The sequence below is a fragment of the Lonchura striata genome, chromosome 4, assembly GCF_050655825.1.
Source record: "Lonchura striata isolate lonStrDom1 chromosome 4, ASM5065582v1, whole genome shotgun sequence".
NCBI lineage: Eukaryota > Metazoa > Chordata > Aves > Passeriformes > Estrildidae > Lonchura > Lonchura striata.
The window spans coordinates 39,973,427-39,988,865 of record NC_140706.1 but is presented as its reverse complement, the minus strand read 5'-3'; the positions used below and the strand labels follow the sequence as shown (position 1 = coordinate 39,988,865).

Genomic DNA, 15,439 nt, shown 5'->3' with positions numbered 1-15,439 from the left:
GCTAAAACTGACAGCTTACTTAACTTCATAGGGAGAGAGACTACCTCTTACCTCATGGAACTTAAAGGTGATCTTTCTGGCTGGATAAGAGAGACAGATTCCAATGGGAGAGGCATCAGTTCTTACTCAGCTGAAAGGAAGGTGGTTCTGATGACAGGATTCAAAGGAAAAATAATGAAAATACATCAGAGTGGAGGAGCATTTTTACAGTGAATGATACTTATGATCCCCTAGCGGATGTCTCCTTTGCTAAATTTCAGATTTGATTCGTATCTACAATGTTATGAATTTTGTTCATTAAAATGATTCAGTACCATTATACTATGACATTTTACTATGATATAAGCTCAGTAACTGCAATCAGACTATAATTACTTCACAAATATATTTGAAAAACCTAAAAAGGCTCTTAGGAAATTGCATACACTCTCCTTAATGTCATTTGTACAAACCACATGTTACAAAAATCTTCTGTATTATAGAAGCGTTTCTGTGCATAAGAAAAGATTGCCTAACCCCTCAGTGGCTAAGAAGAATTAAATATGCACTAGCATCTCTGATGTATCAATTAGTCATATAAAATAGAGGCAAGTAAAAAGGAAAATCCTACAGTTCCATAGAGAAAAATGTTTATAAATAGTAATAGTACTAAATTTAGTACTAATAATAGTAATAGTACTAAAAATATGATAGAACTACAGATCCTGTGCTAAAAGCAAAATACCTGTTAATAGTTTAAACCTTAAAGAACTAGGTAAGACTGAAAAGCCAAATGTATTCATAAATCCTTATTAAATTTATGTGTGTATGTGATGTTCTGCTTAAATATAACAGACTTGAATAACTCAGGGTGGTTTGTTTGTTTTACTGCTTGTTTTCTTGTAGACAGGGTGTGGTTTGCATGTTTATGTTTGGTTTGAGTTTTTTTCCCCCCCTCACAGTATGGCCTTATAGCCTTGAATTTTCCTTCCTTGTTTCAATGTAGATCAGAAGTGATAAGGTTCTACAAATAAATATTTTAATATCTTCCAAACCGTTGATCTAAGGAGTTCTTGTGGCATTTCCAGCTAACATTATGGAATAAAGATTTTGGCTAAGCAGAAGATTTTTTTTCCCTGTGTGTTATAATCAGAATTAAAGGGTGTTATTTCATTATTTCATTAGTAAATTCTTTGTTCTGATCAAGCAAAACCTACCTAAGCAGAATTCTACCCTCTTATCAAAGCAAGCAAAGAAATAATTATTTATAGTGGAATTTGAAAGTAATAACATTATTGTAATACAAGGGTTTTTTAATTAACTGAAAGCTCTTTTTTGAATAGTGATCAAAACATAAACCTGTATCCAAAGAGCTGAACGTTTTGAAGAATTATTTTAATTTATGGTAAACCAAGTTTCTTTATCTGTTTAGCACATTTCTTTAATATGTTTTTCATTTCTTTAACACATTTCTTAATTGTTCAGAAATTGCACAAATGTTTACCACTGTGCACTGGGCAAGGTCTTCATGTTGAAGCTTCTATTTGCAGAAACAGAACCAATGCCCTCTGGAGTGTCCATTTCATAATCTCAAAACCAATGAGGATAATAAATATGTTCATGCTATGGGATTGGTTGGTCTACTAACACATCCTGTGGGACTCAGTTAATAGTATTCTTTCTGTCAGAGCTGCCAGCAATAATGTGGATTATTTTGAAAGTTTTGAGATACCAATCTTTCCCTGTCCTCCAGGGCTTCCTAGAGGACAGAAGTATAGTTGCATGAGAAAATAGCAAATTGTTCATCTTACATTAGAACAAATATGATAATTTTGAACTTCTGGGGAAAATACATTAAAAAAGTTATAGCCCAATTTGAGCACCCATTTGGTGTCCTGAGGGTCCAAAACCAAATGCTGGCCAAAAAGAAAAAAAAAATAAATAAATAAGGACCATAGTATTGTTTCCAAATTAATGCTTTAACAGTCTGACTTCATCATGTTCCTCTCTTTGCACATTTGTTCTCCCCAAATAACCATATCTTTTTTTTTTTTTAAGAATTCTCAGAATATGTTCTCTTGGACTTATGCATTTCAACTGTGAAATTGAAACACTTTCTTTAGAAACAAGAAATGCTGCAACCTCTGCTCATGAAAGGAAAGCAATATGCTGCAAGGAGAGGCCACTACCAGTACAAAAGCCTCAGTGTTTTCAGTAGAATACTTTGAAATATCTGTCCTATCTAGACACTTTCAAAGGAAGAAGCACAATGAAGGGAATTCAGTTCATTTATTCCTTGACCATGGCAATACCCAGATGATTCCAGATGGAAAAGTGTGAAAAAGGGAAAAAAGATCAAAGAGGAAATGGACACTTTCTTACTTTAAGAATGGACCAAATTCACAAATATGATGATAATAATTCCACAAAAAAATTCAAAACCTGTGGAAACTGGTGGAAAATGTATAATATTGGCTCAGTTCTTAGGAAACTGGTTTATCTTTAGATATTAAAGAGTCTGATTAGACTCCAAAGCACTACAGAGAACATTTGCATTTGTTCAGTGTTATACTTCTGATCCTTTAACCCAGTCCCTTAGATGTGGTAAAAAAATTTCATCATTTATTTTAAAAAAGATCCCACACAACTTAAAATGTTTAGCCTGTGTTCCCTCATAACTCCAGCCACAAAGCCATTTCACCACCTTCTCCACTGACTTCCAGTGTTCAGCCTAAATGTGCTTGTGCAGACTATATAACTGCTAACTTTTCCATCACGGTTGTTCTTTACCCTAATCACCCTTAACTTTCTATTTTTGAAATACAAATCCTCTTTCAACTGTTTTTATACTAAACTAAGAAAACCAAAAAGTTATTTTTCTCTCAAGCCACAATATAAGTATACAATTTTATTATTGTATTTGCTGTCTTCCTTCAGGGTTCAACTTGGAGTTCAGCTCTCAGGTTGTACACAAAAGAGACCTCATCAGCTTTAGTAAAACAGGAAACTTTTCTAACCAGTCATACAGCAAAATTTCTAATTCGTTTCCCAGTAAGCCCCTTTTCTTCACATCAGTATGTTAATGCAAAAATAAAAATTGCTTGGATTTGATCCAGATTACTTGTGCTCTTGACTATACTATATGACAGCTTTATGCTTTTCCTCATTTTCTTTACATTTGGCAAGGTTTATGCACTGTATTTTGACTTTTGCAATTTATCTAATGCAGTTTTGTCCATTTTTTTCTTTATTCCTTTATTTAGGTCCTCTTAAAACACAGAAACTAACAAAACATTTTCCCCCTCCATTTTCCAAAGAATATATTCATAGCCATCATGCTTCTTCTTTCTATAATAATTTTTTAATATTTTTATTTAATTGCAGATATTGTCAGAACACTGCACAGTTCCAGATTTTCTGACAAAGGCCCCCTCTGTGATCCCATGTGCCACTTCAGACATGAACAAGCCTATCATCACCTTTACAGATTTCACTCTTTTGCATCTTATTTATGCCTCTAATTTGCCCACAAGGCAAAGTATCCCTAGACCACAAAAAAAAAAAAAATCTTTCTGGAGTACAATACATAGGACATTATGTCCAAATGCATGACTGATAACTGTTAGTTGAAAAATAACATTTTACATGACATCATTCCACACCTACATGGTGCTTTTGAGTGGACTACAGCTATCCCAAACAGTCTGATATAACATTGCATATCAAAACAAACAAACAGAATTAATTTTCTAAAAGAAAGAAATTCATCACAGCTGAATTCAACCAGGACACACAATCAGGACTAAGCTGACACAAACATTTAGAGAACAGGAGAGAAGAAACTTGTTCAGTATTTTTGGTTTCTCAGATACCTCTTTGGCTATTACAAGCCAGATAATTATGTTCTCTCATCCACAACGAAGTATTTATCTGGCTTTACTCCTACACAAAAATAACTTCTAGTACCACTAAAGTAGCCTTCATTTTTTCCAATTAGCAACACACCAAATTATTTCATTACCACTATTTTTCTGTGGTTCTGTTTTAAATCTCCCATTGCTTGAAGACAGATTGCGTACTACACTGACACACTCAGTTCTAAATCACCAAGCTATCAACGGTGTGACTGCTGTACTTTTAAAGAGTCTTCCACACCCTTTGAAAGCACTTAGAAACAGAAAGACTTCTAAGAACAACCTGCTCATATTTCTTCACTGCCAGTTTCCAATTTAAATTATGTAAAGCAAGATAAACAATCTGCAAGCATCCAGGAGGTGCGTAAAGTTTAAGGTATAAGGTTAATGTAAAAACTGCCAAAATCTATTTCACAATATCTCACCTTAAACATCTTTTCAGAACTAATAGGAGCACCACATGTCATTAAAGTCAGCAGCCCATATAGATGTCTATCCATCACTACAGACCTCTTTACACATTTTAAACACACTTGAAGTTTCTAGTTCTAGTTAAATGATTAGTTTTTCTCTCTAAAGAAAAGACATGAAATTCATCATGCAATTACCTTAACATCCTGCTGCGACAGAAAGGGTCTTTGTAACTCATCTGTAGCTCTACACTTTGTTTCTTGTATGACAGCTGATCAGAAAAAGAGCAGTCAGACTGAGTGGGGAGAGGAAATATTTCCAGACTTGTGGTTATAGCCTATTCTTGGAGATTAAACCAAATCTGTAGAACAAGCTCTTCTCCCAGAGAGAAAGGAGTCCTCACACTTTCTCAATGTACCTGAACAACTTCAGCTGGGCAGACACACCCCCAGGAAACAAACACATGACAGGTGTGGATAAGGAGATTTGGAAAGAGAGCTGGGAATATGAACCATAACTAAGAAACAGTGGGGAAAAGAAAAGCAAAGTGGAGTTTTGGGATGAAAATAACTTTTTTTGTTGTTTTTCTCTATGTGCTGATTGATGATTTTGTTGAAAGAAATTCATTGCCACCAATGTTTAAACGAATGCTAGTTTAGCTTTAATAAATTTCAGGCAGATCAATCTCAAAGTTCTGTCTAGCTTGCAATCCCAGCATATTCTTACATCTTTACTTTCTTCAAAAGTTATTGATTTACAGAGAGAAAAAACCCAAACAGATTAATTTCTACATCTTCATTTTTTGTGTAATAGAAAAGATGGACACAAATTTAATTCTGCTTGTCAGTAACAAGTGAACTATTTAGACATATAAAGATACCATATCTGTTAGAAAATGTCTTTAATTAAGATAAAAATGTAAATGTATAAAATAAAACCCTATCTTTTCAGACTAAAACATTAAATGGAAATTCATTGGTTTCAGCAGAACAAATGTGTCATGGTTCTAAATAGTAGCTGAAAACTCAATGAAGATAAAAGAAATAGGCAAGGATTTCCACATAGCTGCAGAAGATCTTGGTCCAAATACTTGCTTTTTCTTAGTTCTGAGTAAAGCTAAAGTTGTCTCCAGCAGTCCCTGCTGCAATTGCTCACTTTCTGCCTTGCAGCTGCTCCTTTCCATGTTCAAGGACTCCCTCACTTGGTGGGCAGCTTGCACACCTGAGTGAAGGATAACAATGCCTGCTCTCAAACTGCAAGTGCAAATATGAGGCTGGACTACAGAGAATTTTGAAGTGCTTTGAGTAAAGATTTCTTTGCATGTCTTCTAAAAAGAATTCAAATCTTGAAAACAGTCTGAGGGGAAAAATATTTTTTAGCTGTGCCCTGCTGTAAGAATGTTATCAACAAATTTCTCCTAAGGAGCAAAGCATTTGCATTAGCCATAAAAGAAAACACCCTAACCAACTGGTACTGCTAATCATAATGATGGGTAGGGGAATCATTATGTAAATGATCATTTATGAAGCATCTCACTGGCATCCCAACAGGACAATAAAACATTTATAAATAAAAGGAGTCACTACAGCAGAGTAGAAATTTTCTTGGGGCTTTTTTTTTTTTTTTTTTTTTTTAATGGGGTTTTTTGTTGGGTTTTTTTTTTGGCTGTCAATGACAAAGGTTCTTTTGATATTTTATTCATACTGAATAAGGCTGCAACATGTTTGAAATAATTTCTGAGAAAGAGAAAGATTTTGTGAGAAAGTAGGTCTGATATTTCCCCTTCCTACTGCACTGTTGAAAGACAGTAAGGAAAGATTATCAAATACTTTGCTAAAAAAGCCCAACTCTTTAGTGAAAATTCAAATTTGATAATCCTATAATACAGTATGACTTTAGTAGCATAAAGATATTATAGTATTTTTTTGATGCCACAAATTTCATATGTGGTATCATAGTTTAGGCTATCCACACTAATGGGAGAAGGCTGAAGTCAGTTAATTATGTGCTCTAGTTATTGTAAGAACTGTTACAGACTCATAGCAAAGATTAATATCATGTACTGTTTTAGTAGCAGAATGTAATCATTGTTAAGAAATAGGCAAGTAGAGAAAACTTTTCCATCTTCTTATTAGAATGTAGGCAGTCTCTGAACTAGAGACCTGATCTATAGCATTATTTTTAATACCTATTGAAAAAATAGGTCTGAAATTTTGATCAAGAATCAGTATGTAAACAGAAGATTAATGATATTTTCAAAATATCAAGAATGCGTTAAGCAAGTCACTGTTTGTGACACTTTTTGATTTTTCTTTAAAGACAGTACTCTGGGAAATTGCTGGTGAAACAGAAGTCTCTGAGACAGCTGGAGAAAGGAGGTTAGGATCATACAGAACAAAATATATGATTGTGAACAAGAAAGAGGTTATTACAAATGTCACTCTATAAATATATATATACTTTTATTTAAAGGAATAATCTGAGTGACAGGTTTGTAGGATGCCATTACAGCTAGCACCTGCAGAATGTTTCATATCTGAATGTCCTGACTTAACCCTTCTCTTTGATACTCCACAAATTCTAAAGAGTTTCTGAGAACTCAGGCACCTTCTGTTAAACAGATTTCCCACTTGTCACTTGTCCAAATAAAATTTGAGTACTACTGTATTAATAAGAAGAAAAATCACCTCAAATTCAATTCACCAACAATAGATTAAGAGAACCATCCTGGTTCCTAATTTCCTCATGGTGATTTTGCCTATGCTACCTGGAACCAAGTGGTTGTAAGGCAGATGACCTCAGCTAGATTGAATTCTGGAGCATTGGCTAAATAATTTTTAGCTACAGATTAACGTCGTGTTTTGCTGAAATTCTACGTCGATGCAAGAGTGAGGCAAATTTAGAGGACAAAAATATTTTGTTGTAGGAGCAATATTTTTTTCTCTGGAAAAATGGTTGTCTTTCTCATGCAAATTTGTAGTTGCTAATTTTTTGGTATGGTATTAAATTACAAAGAATTGAAAATTCAGAATCTCAATTTCATCTTCAACAGCATAAAAATATCTGAACAGTCTGCCCCTCTTTTCATCCCATCATAACCCTCTGCCCATCTTTCATTTCAGAGGCAGGGCCAAAAGGTAGGTAGGTATATAGGTAAATAATTATTGCATTGAAAATTCTTGAGAGCTACTACACTGTTTCTAGTTGTGGTACAGTGCTTAGAATTTTAGGACAGTTCTTCAGCAAAGTCTGAGAAAGAAAAAGATGATGTATTATTCATCATAACAGTAATTGCAAATGCCAAGCAAGGTTCTTGTAAAGTTCTTCCAGAAGAAAGTGTTTACAGTGTATGACAAACCTCTTGTTAATGGCTCCTTCTTGAAATATGTGATTGAATTCATGCTACCCAGGAGCCTTAGGAACACAACAGCAGATATTTTCTAGAATCTAGCATTATCTACTAAAATAAGCATCTAGAAGATGTTAAGACACTAAGAAAATTTTGAGAAAATGTCTTAGTATTCTCAAGAGCTACACATACTAGCTTTTTGTCTTGTGTATGACAAAGGGATATAACTATGTTTCATACCTGAAATTCTTTGTTTGTTCTTGAAAATAATTATCCTCTAAACTTTTATCCTTAGGAAAACTGCATAGAGTTTCATTTTTAAAAATATTGTTTTAATTAATATATTTATTTATTGTCAATAGTGGGACAACTAAAGAACTGGAGTCAAAATAAAATAAGCCGTTTGTATACATCTGTGGAATTTATAACAAATATTGCATTTGGATGAAATGTTTAAAAAAAAAAAAAGAATGTTTAACATCACTTTAAAACCCTTTAAAACCCCAAATGGTGTAGCTGGGGAAGATATAATTCAGGTAGCTCAGTACTTGATTCTTAGTGCTGCCACTTATGTCTCTAACTAATAGAAGATGCAGATTATGCTATTATGAGAAATTAGATCAAATAAGATAGAACTGGCACTACAGATCTCATAGATAACCTAGATTTTATTCCAGGGTTTCATAAACCAAAACTAATAAGTGCTTTGCAGTCCAAAATGTTCTTCCAGTGTTTTCTCCTTTAGTATTGGTGTGCTATATAATCAATTTTAACTGTTCAATAGGAGGAAGTTGCAGACAGGTCTTGCAGACTAATTGTTTTTTTAGGAATAGTAAAAGGATGAAATGTAAATAAATTAGATGAAAGATTATATAGATCTTTTCAGTTCCAAGGAGAGTTGATAGTGCCTGTTATGGATATGTTATACCCAAAGATTTGTTATGCCAAAAAAAGAACCCATAAAGGTACATACAGAGCCAAAAATATATTTTTAACCGAATAATAATATTAACAGTCTAAATAAAATAGAATAAACGGATTAGTCTTGTTACAGTAATATTAAGTTACAGTTCAAATTCATACTGAAAAGCCTTCTATTGATGTCACTAAGATTGTTATTCAGCACTTAACTAACAACTACATTTTTCTCTGGTGTTGTGTTCACATCTGTTGTGTCACAGGATCAATTTTAGTTATCTGCATCAAGCATGGGAGTCCTGGCAGGCTATGAGCATCCTGAGGTGTTTCCAAACAGGCTTTCAGTTTAGGTGTGTGTGCAGGATCCCTTTGCCTCCCTGCTGGCATTCAGCTGGGACTACCTTTACATGCTTTCTTATCACAGTCTGCTTCATTCACTGATTCCCAGCTGAAGTTTGAATACTGCACCATGGCCTCCCTCAACTTTATTTGCCATAAGGGGCTACTGGTCTCGAGACAAAGAGTGAATAACCTGGTCTGCCAGACCTTTACAGTCAACTCTATTCACAGGGGTAACTACAGCTAGGAATTTGACCAACAGAGAAGTATAGAAAGGTGATAAAAGTAGCTCAGGCCAAGGAAAGTCCAGACAAGTCCTGAGAACTGTACAATCAGGTCATCACAAAATCTGTAGTCATGGAAAAAGGTCATATTTACCATCCTACTGGCAGGGAAAATACAGCAATAATGGTCAGGTAAAACTCACTGAAAGAGAAAATTGCTTTAGTAGATTATGCAATGACAGAATTTGACTGTTCAGTCATTATAGATTGAAAAGAAGAAAATCATTGAACAAGGCCAAGGACGCAGCAAAAAATGGAGGGATCTGAATAAGACATTAAAATTGTTAGGTCAGAAGTTAGGTAAAAAAATGTATTATGGCAGTTAAAACACTCTGTAGGCAAGGAAAAAAAATGTAATATTGGCAAAAAACCCCCACAAACCCAAACAAAAGCCTACACAAGCTCACACATTTAAAAATTACCATGAGCTGAATGTCATATTTCTGCGCTTTAAAAGTACCGAGAAGCATTTTCTCGGAACATATGGACGTCTGTACAAGAAACTTCGGTGTGGGGCTTGCTTTGGAAATTGTCACATCCCAGAGCCTACCCCCAGGGATGCATCCTGCGGCGCTGCGGGCGCCGGGGGTTCCACGCCCGCCCGGGCGGGAGGACGGGCGCTAGATGGAGCTGCCTCCAAGGCTCGGTGCGGAGCGGCTCCTCCAGGGATGCTTCCGAGCCCCGAGAATGGCAACTCACCGCTGCGCTGAGGGCTGAAATGAGGTAATGCACAGCTGGGGAAAAAAAAAAAAAAAAGCTGGAATGTCTATGGAGACTGCACATGAATTTGGAAGCTCGGGTATTGTTGAATGCATTTCATGTTTGATATGTCCAATGAAAAGCAAATTATATTAGAAAATCGCACACTGATCACAGGCAGAATTATATGTGAGTTCATGGTGAAAGCGGAAAGTGTTTTAATTTTACACACAGACCTAGATGGATTATCCTTATGTAGAACAACACATTTCTAATAATAGAATTCTTTTAAGGTTGAAAGGGACCTTAAAGATCATCCAGTTCTAACCCCCTCCACCTTAGCCAGTGACAATTTGTATTTGATCAGGTTGCTCAGAGTTCCACTCAACTTCTCCTTGATATGTTGTTGAGAATTCTCATTCTTGGAACATGTTTTTCTATCAGCAACATGCTTTTCAACACATTCCAGGCAAAATGAATGAGTGAGGACTGGGGAAAAGGAAAGGTAAAAACATTATTTCAAGAAACACAACTTAAACAATTTCAATTGCATCAGTCATTCAAGCAAATTCTCTTGTGAAGTTTGTAGAGTAATGTAAAAAGTCAGTTGCGGGAAAAGCCCCTTTGCATATATTTCATTGAAATTCCTTTCAGTGATGATAGTTACTAAAGTTTAAAAAATCTGAAAGTACAAAAGAGTGCCACATGAATGTAAAGATGGAAAGAAGTCAAACCAGCATTCAATTCCTTCAGTAAAACTCTCAAGAGAAGAAGCTAAGACAGAGCCTACCCAGACTTTGACTGCATTGTTGCTGACCTGGCTGTCAATTACCTCATAAAACCTCACAGATTTTATTCTTTAAGACCTAAAACTTCCAAACATTTTAACAAAGTGCATATTAGTAAAGTCTAAAAGCATAATCCTAGAAACACCAGTTAAAATATAGCATAACTTGGGAGACCAGTAACCTACATTTCAGTTTTACTTTCCCCATCCTGTAAAGTTCAGGTTCTGGCTCTTTGCAAAAGTACCTCAGCTATGATAGCAACGGAGTGTCATTTCACTCATGATCTGGGTCAAGAAAGCAGTAATCCCTCATAGAGCTTCCCTGAAAAGCTGAATCCAGAAGAACTCTTGATTGAAGGTTTGTATGAAAATCCATGGACAGCAAAATGACTGGAGTAACAGAAACAGTTGAATTTTGACAATGCACAGTTTCTGCATGGTGCCTAGAAACCCAAGAGCACTGATTCAGGACTTTGCATGAAACTAGAAAGGCAGAGAGGAGTATTAATTGAATGTAGGCTAGCCCCAACTCATTGATGAGGAGGGAGCTATAGAAAAAGCGTCTTAGAATATAGTGATTTTTGGTATTTCCAAGCAGCATACGGAAATGCTAATGCCATTGGACAAGGTATTAATGAAATGTCACGTCAAAATATCAATTTATTTCTAATCTCTATTTTCAATATGGAAAAGTTCAAAGATGCTAGAATAATCACTTAGGTTGGAAAAGACTTTTAAAATCCAGTCCCACTGTAAACAGGCTAATGAAAGTCTAAATGTTTGCAAGATCTTTCCTTTCCAGAAAAAATTGCCCTTGATGGTTTTTTCAGGGTATGTTAAGAAGGAATACTAAAGAGGAGAAACTGGAAAGACCCTGCTGGTAACATCTTGGCTGAGACTATGACAAAAGTTGCTGACAAATTCAAACATCATTTGTCATTGTGTGCTGAGTAAGCCAGAAGATCCCACTGAGTCCCTGTGGGGTTCCAGGATAAAGGTGTTTGCCTCAGAATGTCGCACAATGCGTATGTTCGGCATAAAAATGAGATATGGCACACAGCCACATACTGCTCCAATTCAGGTATTAGCAAGAGAATATTATGGAGAAAAAGAAAACCTTTCAGACTTTTTAAAACAAAGGAATGCTAACAATGAGGACAGTGGCACTATTGTGACTGAGGCTTCCAGTAAGCCGATTAAAGTTTGTTTTTCCCAGTCATACTGATTTTTTAACTGGAGTCTGACAGTATAAATGTAACAAACTGAAGAAGTCCCATGATTTACTGCATGCAGGGCCTTGTTTTCATGCTTTTCCAGAGTTAAGAGAAAAGCCACAATACTTACTTTGAGCAGCAGAGGAGCAATTCTTGGAAATTCTGGCATTTGCTTATAATCTACAAAAGTGTGGAAACCAAATGGCAGCTATTGCAGTGCAATAGCACACAGCTTGCTCAGTTTTTCATATTGTCACTTATACTGCTTAAAAGGGAAAAATAAACTCATTTACTTTCCTCGTATGTCATTGTTTGCCTCAGTACTTTTCCATTCAGTGTTTTAAACCTCATGGATCAGAATTGGTCAGGGCTTACTTGACCTGCCTTGACATCAGGCACAGAACCAATGTCTTATAAACAGAAGAAAATATTTGCTTTTATTATGCTTATAGTAGTAATATGTGGACTGTGTTAGAACTTGTCCACATTTTATTTGAAAATGTAATTTTTGATAGGGTTACTGAGGCACAAGGTATTATGATGCTTTATTTTTTTTCAAAAAATATTTTGAAACATATTTTTCAAAAACACTTCCGTTCACATCCTGTGAATTCCACTGGGTTCCTGATTAAGTTTTAGACCTATGAAACATATAAAATGCATGAATACAAAATTTAGATCCATAGAAGCTGTGCTTACTTGCCTCCTTCTCTTGGGCCTCTAAATTCTCCTGTGCATATCAGCTTCCTCGACATTATTTCCAGAAGACAAAGTGTCTGTTTTTGGGGCATAGCAAGATCTGACTATATTCCCACAATGCTGAGCAATTTGAGAATTTATTTCAGATTCATGTCAGCAGAGAGTAGGTTCTTCAGACAAATAGTGGGGTCTAATCCTTTAGGGTGCTCTTACCCTGATATCATTCTAACAAAATCTAATCAAATTAATAAAAATCCATCTGCAATATTCAATATAAATCTAAAAGCCTGGAAATTGCCACCTAATTTACTTACACTGTAATGAATAAAACAAGAAAGCCCATTCAGCTCAATGGCTTCTATCAAGTTTTCTCCTGAGACACCATCTGTCCCCATGCTGCATTAGAAGATCCAAGGCTTTCATCTGTGTGTGTGAATGCCACGCCCAGCTCCAAAGTTCAGGCCGAATTCTGTTTCAGTCCAGTCCTCCATCAGTTTTGTTTCTTTACAAAAATGCTCAAACAATATTAAGCACATATAAGCATCAAGATGACAGTTAAGTCTGATGATCAATTTTACCCTTCAGCAGTCTAGGACATACAATTACATGTTTCAATTCATTTAGAGAAACCTCAGACATCCTCACGTTGTATGTACTTTGGATGCAAACAATGGTTTACATTGTTTTTCTGCTCTGTAATGACTCTGTAGTGTGTGGCTCTGTGGCACCCTTCTCAAATTACAACAGACTTGCTTTATTCACTACAAGTTTTGGACATTCAGCACTTTCAGAAAGACTAAGTTGAAACTCAGTCTAATGTATCGTTCTGGTGGGCAAGAACAACTTCACTAAAATAATTAAATAAGAATAAGTAGCAGATGAAATCTAAGCAGATTGCTGTATAATATTTGGTAATAGGAAAAAGGCTGAACCTTGTTTGTGATTATTAAAGCAGACTAAGTACTGTAATAACAAAATACATTTTTATTTCATGTTTTCTTCTCAGGTCTGTTCAGGAATTTGCCAGTGGAGTGTGTCAAGGGTGTTTTCCTGTCCTAGTTACCAAACACCTGAAGGGCATGAAAATTCTACCTTGGTTTAAAAGCACTTGAAAAACAGGTTAAATAAAGGTAAATTGTTCTCCAGCTCTTTTATATGATCCAAAATGCTCAGACTTCTTTACAGATTTAAACTATGTCCCCACTCTCCTGTCAACACGGCCTTATGAACATCAGTAAGGCAAGAAAGGTGTTTTAAAGTTTTTGCTCTTCTCAAATTCTGTTTCTGTTCATCTACTGATATAATAATATCTTTCAAACAGCCAGAAGGAAAACAAATCCTATTTTGTCTATCAAATGCTTTGCTTTAAGGATTTGTTATACAATGCCAAAACAATTCCTCTGAGAACTTCTGACAAAAATTTCCTGACAGAGGGATGACCTTTCTTGAACTGAAAGCTATCAACATTTCAGCCAGATTAGAAAGAGAAAGGGAGCTCATGCAACTTTGAACTAAATTACTTTAAACTTTCAGGAACAAGTCAGAGTGAATTATTTCTGCCCAGACAAAAAGTATTACTCGATATTTAAAACTGACTAAAACAAATATTCTGGATGGAATCACTGCTTATGAGAAGACAGAGGATAAACTATATGCACAAAATAAAATGTTGGGATAAGTAACACTGAGAAGGGAAACCTCTAAAAAGCAGTTTAACATATAGTTTAAAATTAGAAAGGAAAATTAAATGCACTTAACAGCACTTTATAAAAATTATCTAGTCACCTATGATATCCTTAACACTATGTATTTGAAAAAGCCAGAAGAATTACAGAACTTAAAATCAATAATACCTGATACCATTTTGAATTAGAAGGCAAAGTGTTCATAGAAAAGTGTATTTTCTTCTTTTTTTTTCCTTCTTTACTATCAGTACCCTTATTTAATGGTGTGAGTGTAGCTGAAATTTTAAAATTTTTCACTATTTTCTGAATATAGATTCTTTGTTAAGATTTTTTTTTTTTGTGATCAGTAATCACAACATTAATATCATTCTCCCTATTCACTGTCGGGTAGTAGAGTATTTTGATGTAAATATACTTTGTTACTAAATGGATAGTGAAAGGAAAAGCCATGTTACAGGTAAAGTGTAATTGGACTCTGTGAAATCCTTACTTTAGATACTAAAAAATCCCTGATGAAATTTTTTTTTTTTAATTTAAAGGAAACACTTCATACTTTCTTGTCAATATGAAAAGGAATATTACAAAAATTATGCTTGCTCTACAAGTGGTTCTTAGGTACATATAATGGTTCAAACACTTATACAGATGTGAGGGTCACAATTTAAAACAAAGGTTGCCTTGAACAACAACAGAAGGCATGAGGCAATACAACACTATCTGAAGAGTTCTTGAATTTCAACCATGCAATTCACTTGTATAAACTAATACTTAGAAAAATACTTAAGAATTACTGAAGCTTAGAATAAGAAGAGGAAAAGAGTTTTCTATTTTCCTGCTTTCTATTATATGCCTATGTGTCAGGAAGAAAGAGGTTTTAGAAGAATGGAAGAGTGATTTGGAATTGTATTGATATGAAAAGATTAGAGTAGGAATACAATGTCCTCAATTCCCCAAAAGTTTCTCTTTTAAATGGAAGTACATTTGGAGAAGCAATGAAGAAATTCAATTCTCTAGTTTCATATTACTAAATTATCATTTCTCTGTAATGCTTGTAAATTACGATGAATCTCAGTGAATAAAAATCTACAGTCTGTAATTGAATCTCTAAATAAAATAAGGTCTAGTAGATCTTAAAGATATCTTTTCAAGTAAAATATTTAA

The 15,439-nt window shown here is 34.9% G+C and overlaps 1 long non-coding RNA gene across 1 annotated transcript in view; it reads left to right on the top strand.

Annotated features, from left to right (window-relative positions):
• Positions 1–7,844: 7,844 nt before the first annotated feature.
• Positions 7,845–15,439, top strand: part of LOC146767600 (uncharacterized) — a 39,044-nt gene continuing 31,449 nt past the window's right edge. The window contains exon 1 of the long non-coding RNA XR_014955128.1: positions 7,845–13,723. This is a non-coding gene — a long non-coding RNA (uncharacterized LOC146767600). The remainder of the gene's footprint in view (positions 13,724–15,439) is intronic.